We start from the raw sequence: 6970 nt of genomic DNA, 5'->3' as shown, positions 1-6970 counted from the left end.
TCTTCTCACCACAACTCTCGAATAAAGAATGGAAAAGTATGTATATATGTATTAATGATGAATGAGTGAATCAGAATACAAGAATCACCCCAAGGAAGCCTAACCTTCCTCCTCTGGAAAATATCCAGTCTGAACAAATTCTCCGATCCCCCTCTCCCCCTACTTAGTTTATTATTTATACCTTCTCTCTCTTCTAACAACTATAACATATTACTCTCCTTACACGTGTCTCACACGTGTCTAACTCATTCTCTTTTATTCCTAACATTACTCCCCCCCTCAAAATCAACCTTGTCCTCAAGGTTGAAGTTAGGGAACTGTTATTTGCCGTAATGCTCCTCTTCCCTTCCCAGGTGATGCCCTCCAATTCAAGTCTGGAGGCTTGGGTGGTGGCAAATCCTCCTCCAATATCTTCCATTCTTCCTGGATTCTATCAACTTCCAACATTCTGCTCCTCGAATCCTCCACCGATGTCTTCCATTCTTCCTGCTCAATCTCCATGCTCAACTGCCACCAATCTACTTTCATTTTTCCCAGGGATGCCAAACAGGTAGCTCCTAAATTCACATCCAAACCTCCCGACTCAAAGAAATAAAGTTTGTCTCTGATTTCTAATCCCTTCATCTCAACAATATATTCATTTCCAGTGCTCAATATGTCCATTTTGCTAACAGACTCACGTAGTCCACTCATCATCGCCCCCCAAACAGTATCCCAATCAGTCACCACATATGTAACATGATCTGGAACTGAATCCTGCCCAAAAAATTTCGGAGAACCTTAATTGCATGTTTGAGATGACCCGAAGAGCTCCATCTTTGACCATCTGTGGCTACTTTACCAACTTCTAATGCAATAAGGGCAGGAACCCCAACTGCGTTCCTAACATTACAAAACATAAAGTAGTGACCTCTAGTGTTTCTCCTCGCATTTGTTGCTTCCAGTAGTCCCCAGCATAATCCCAAACTTCACTAGGAAATTCCAGAACCACTGTATTTAGAGTTCCATAACTAAAACGCTTCCCCGAAAAACATTTCCATTGTGGCAAAGGTGGGTACCACTGTATAGTTCCAGCCTTCAAACTGCCCAGTAAAACAGTAACAAGAACAGTATCACCAAAGAAATCGTTGTTATTTGCTGTAGAAACTTTGATTTTATAATTTTGACCAGGCTCCTTGATATCATTTGACACATTTGTTACAATGTGGTTCAAGGGAATTGTGATTCTTTCTCCCAGATACTCAACAACGAAACTGTGACCCCTTATAATCATACCATGATCTCCTCCAAAACTCCTATACACTTCATCGTGATTCCAATCGGAAAGAGAAACATTATTAAGTGAAGCAGCACAATCATGCTCCAAGTGAGTGTAGTGCCAATCCCTAACCCTCCTCTCCTGAGAGCTCAAAATATCCTCATCAAGCTTTCTTTCCACCGAACTGTCCCTTTCGGAATTAAATGGTCTATTTGCCGAATTGTTTTGTTTGGTTTCTTTGTCATTGCGAAAGCAATCACTGTTCATCATTGTCGACCCAAGATCGAACGGATCACCAATCAACGAATAAGTATCTGATCTTCGCTCAATAGCCCCCACAGCCTCAACACCATTTATAATGCCAGCTCCAAGATCGACAGAAACAGAAAATGAGTGATCTGGTTTTCCCGATGCTTGTGGCACCGAATTTCCCAACTCCTGGAAGTCCTTGTTGACGCTTCCCTCCTGTAGCTCCGCTGCCAGCTCCTCACAAACGGTGTCTCGATTCAGTTCGCCGAACCTCCGCGTCAGCGCTTCCGTGAATATCTTCCAATTTGGATGTCGGGTTTTCTTCTGCCAGAAACGAATCCAATAGTAGCTCGCGCCTCTCTCCATACAGGTATATACCAACTTCATCTTCTTCCTCTCCGTCAAGTTCTGTAGATCGAAAAATTTCTCTGCCTTCGCGATCCAGCCCATGGGGTCCACTCCTTCGAATGTTGGGAGTTCAATGCGTTTCATCCCGCTACGTTGCACGTCTCCTCTGTCCTCTTCCGCTTCGTCCTCCGACTTCTCTGGTGGTCGCCGTTTGCGTTCAGCGTTGACGGAATCGCGACTCCCTTCGGAGCTCCGACGCTGGTTCCTTCTTCTCCCACGGTCGCGATTAATGTTTCGTCTTCCACGGTCGCGACTCTCATTTCGAGCCCTTCCTCTCATCTCTGCTCGCATCTCCATAAGCATTGCTTCCATGGAATCGAATCTTCCTTCCCACCTTTCCTCCAGTGCATTCATCTTGTTCTCCATCGCGCAACTCCTCCGATTTGGATCCGGCAGGTCGGACCAAATTGTTAGGTTACTTTATGCCAATAACCTAATCAAGACTCTCTTCTCACCACAACTCTCGAATAAAGAATGGAAAAGTATGTATATATGTATTAATGATGAATGAGTGAATCAGAATACAAGAATCACCCCAAGGAAGCCTAACCTTCCTCCTCTGGAAAATATCCAGTCTGAACAAATTCTCCGATCCCCCTCTCCCCCTACTTAGTTTATTATTTATACCTTCTCTCTCTTCTAACAACTATAACATATTACTCTCCTTACACGTGTCTCACACGTGTCTAACTCATTCTCTTTTATTCCTAACATAGGCTCTATTGTTAGTTTTCTTAATTTCATTGTAAAAGGCCATTCAAAGTCCAAGTGTCTTGGAAGAGTCCTTGGTGTTCTTTCAAATCTTGGCAAAAATTTTCTTGTGTTTAAATTTTTGGCGTCTTACATTTAGGTGTCATTAGAGTCCAAAATTCTATGTTTGTTTGTGAGTCTGTGTACTTTGTTTCTAAAAGTAATTTTACTTTAAAGGGTATTTAGTCAGTAGCATAAGGCAATTCTGGCACGGCAAAGACTTGGTATTTAAGTAGCCTCTTTAGGCTCACCTCTCTTACCTGGGATTTGTCAAGTGTGAAACCTATAAACCCTTTTGATTAAAAGAACTTTTAAGAACAAAAGATGTTGTATTCTAGTTCATATAGGTATTCTAGGAATTTTAATAAGCAACTTAGTTACAAAGACATCAAAGAGAACATGATAAAGCTAGAAGGAAGTCTTGTTCATCTTATGAATTTGATAGGATTGAAGATGATTTGTATAAACAAGCTAGTGAAAATATTCCATTCTTTGGTGATGATATTGGTGTATTAACATACCTAGCTTGGGAAAAGGAAATTAATGACATGCATTCATTCATGGTGAGAAAAAGTAAATATGAATCCTTCTATTCTAGAGATAATGAATCTTATATTCTTAGTCTTTACGCTTCTAGTTTTAAAAAAGCATGCAAGAGAGTGGTGGGATGATAGGCAATATCATGTTGAGAGAGGTAGACAATATCCCATTCATGATTGAAATGAATTGAAAGCTTGTATGAGAAGAAAGTTTGTGCCTCGAGAAATTGAAAGAAACTTAGAACTTATGAGAGAGCTTATTAGAGAAGGTGAGTCATTCATTCAAAATTTAAGTGGGTTCTCTCGTAGGGAAAGTGAGTTTCTAGAAAAACTTAAGAGGCTATGGGAAGAGACAAGCAAATATAGAATTGAGAGATTAAAAAGAGAAAAACAAAAGCAAGAAGTAAGAGAAAAAAGAGAAAAAGAGAGAAGAGAAGAAGAGAAAAGAAGAGAGCAAGAGAGAAGAGAAGAGGAAGAAAACAAGAGAAGAGAAGAGGAAGAAAGAGAAAGAACAGAAGAAGAGAAAAGAAGAAGGAAAGAGAGAAAAGAAGCACAAAGAAGAGAAAAGGAAGAAGTTGAAAGAATAGAAATGGAAGAAAAGAAAAAGCAACTAAGGGCAACATCTCCTCCTACCCTAGAAGCTAGATTCATAAGGGGAGGTTTTCTATCCTCTCACTTTTCTCCGTTTATATTTGAATTTCCCAAATTTCACTTTTCTTTCAAAGAATTTGACACTCAATCTTTAAAAATGTTATCACTTACAACACATGCAAAGTCACAACTTGGGTTATGGTTATCTTTATGGTTACCAATAACTCAAGATACAAATAAAATTTCAAATGAAGAAAGGTTTCTTTGTTATATTAAAATTAAAAATTTCAAAATTAGGAAACCTTCTTCTACATATATTCTTTTATATATCTTATTTGGTCAAAGAAAACTAATTAGAGATATGTTTGATGCTTATTGCAGATGGATATTTGATCCAGGAGGAACCTTTGTGAAGCCAACAAAAATAAGTCTTCAGAAACACCATCAGATTTGAGGACAAATCCTTTTCAAGAGGGAGGGGATGATACACGGGGGCCCAAGCCCAATTAGTTTAGTGTAGTATTTCTTTTACTTTTATTAAAGCATGTGTAAAAGGTGTTAGGCATGTGCTAGATAGGAGGGACTTTTAGTCCTATATATAGACATGTCACCACCTCTTGTAAGGCACTTTTGAGAATAATGAATTAAACTTTCTGTAGAAAGAACTCCAGAATTTAGTTCCCTTGAAAGTCAAGGCTAGAGAATCCCAAAGGATCTCCTCTAGCCACCTTCCATCTCACACTATCATTCTCTCATTTTCCATTATCAGATTCTCTCTCCTCCGTAGCATCCATCTCACGCCACTCTCACCAATTACTAGTGTCCTCGTGGCTTGCGTCAGGTCTACTGCCACGCGTGCCTTTTCTCTCACGAGATTCCATCAGCATAGCTTCCAGATCCTCATCTCGCGTTCGCCTTTCTTCCAGCTCACATCAGCAACCATTTTCCTCACAGATCCACCCTCACAGATCCTCACGTATATCATCTCCACCGATCCATATCTCAGATTTGCCTTGTCCTTGCCTTTTGACACCTTCGCACCGAATTAATATTTGTTTGGTGCCCTATCATTTCTTCCACCATCGTTCTTCGCCCATTCACCGATTCAAATCATGATTTCCTTCCATTTCGTCGATTTAATTGTTGCATACTTCTTCTCCACCGGTTAAATCCTTACTTACCTTCAACCCTATAGTTTTCACCGATTAATCCTCCAAAACCCAGGGTTCTCGAGTAAATCCGTTTCTTCTGCTGCTTCCCGGTTCTTCAGCCCGATCAAATCCAGATTTCATGTTGTCTTCCGATTCAGCTCAAGCCTTCAGTCATCACAGGATGTTGAAATATTTCCATCATTCAGCTGTGGTGCATGTAAGATAGTTAATTTTGTCTTCCATATGTCTTTTTGTTTGATTCATATACTTTCTAACAACCTAACTTTGATCATTTAGGTACATGGACACAATCGTTGTAGACCAAGGTCGGTCTTCCATGTACGGATTTGTTGAACCTCAGACCATTCAACCTTCTGGGAGCACACTTCAAAACAGACAACATTATTTGCAAACATGGATGGATGAGTCAAAAAGAGACGTATACCTTGTGCCATACATTGATGGGTAGGTGTTGTTATATGTAAAAGTTCATTATTAAAGTTTCCTTAATTACTTAGTCAAATAATTATTTGTCCTTCGTGATAGGTCGCACTGACAGTTGATGGTCATCATTCCCAAACAATGTAAAATTATATGGTTTTGTTCGTTGCACAGGAAGATGAGAAATGACTTGAGGACCATGCTTCAAGGGTAAGTGTTTCTCCAAAAATGACTTTGAATTTGATATTCACCCTAAACTTTTATGATAAATATAGTTATGATAATTTTACTTTGTGTTTTTAATCTGTACAGAGTTATTGGTAAATCTCGAGGTCAGCTAGTTCAAATTTTATATCCAAAGGTTGATTGTTATTTAAAGTTATAATTCATTTTGTATGTTATTGAATGATCTAAATTATTGACGATTTAGTGCATCATTTTAGTGTAACCAACAACAAGATTCATGGGAATGTGGCTTCTATGTCATGTGTTGGATTGATGACAAATTTATGAACACCGAAAAACGGCGCCACAAACTTGTTTAACAATCGGCAAGTGTGACCGAATTGTATCAAGTAATAAAACAAGGTAAGGCCAATTATCGTTTTCCCAAAGGACTCACAGCCTAGTTTAGCTATGTGATTTGTTGATTATTTAAGACTTAAGAACAAATTAATTATAGGTTTCAATGCAAGAGACAGTAATTAAATATGTATGCATGAATTTGATCAATGGAGAAAAACAGAATACAAACACTTCAATGAATTAGATGGATGAGTATGCTGTTGGGGTTATCAATTTCATCTTATCCACTCTCATATACTTTTAGGAATTCATCATTCTTATCATCAATGCTAATGCCACTCTCTAAATCACCTTGCAAGAAGGCCTATCCTTAATTACGAGTTCATACAATTCCTAGTAATTAATTCTTAAAGTGCAGGAGCTTAAAGGCAACCAATATGCTATTGGGAGAAATTCCCCGGATCGAGACTTCCCCGTACGTTCCCGTATCGACAAAATCAATAATCATGACAATGAATGAGTTAAACAAAGCAAGCAATAAGCAAAGAGGAAAAACCCTAGCTAAAGATGAAAGAAAGCATATATCTTAATATAAGACTTTAAAACACAAATTCCATATATGAGAGTTTCACAAGACTACATTGATTCCCCAACAACAATACAAGGTTTAGTTCACCATATTCATGGTGAAACTAGATGAACAATAATGAAAGAATGAAAGATAGAACCCTAAAAAGAGGATGTGGTAGCCTGAGCATCCAAGATCTTCCTTCAAGGGGTGGAAAAGAGTGTGTTTGCTTCGTTTCTGCCAAAGATACCAACCCTAGGAGGTCCTAAAGCTAATATACTATTATAAAATTACAGAAAATTAGGCCCAAGCCTAAAAATAGTGCCGCTGAGCGGTAAACTACCGCTCAGCGGTAAGTGCGTGAGTTGTTTTCTCCCCTCAGCGGCCTTTTCACCCCTCAGCGGAGCCAACGTGACTGCCTGAGTGCCGGTCAACGGTAAACTGCCGCTGAGCGGCAGTTGCGGCTTCTCCTTTTGCACCTTTTGATGTC

Source organism: Vigna umbellata, chromosome 3, assembly GCF_029865625.1.
Source record: "Vigna umbellata cultivar VRB3 chromosome 3, Vumbellata_1.0, whole genome shotgun sequence".
Lineage (NCBI taxonomy): Eukaryota > Viridiplantae > Streptophyta > Magnoliopsida > Fabales > Fabaceae > Vigna > Vigna umbellata.
The sequence above is the reverse complement of the archived record's forward strand: the minus strand, read 5'-3'. Positions refer to the sequence as shown.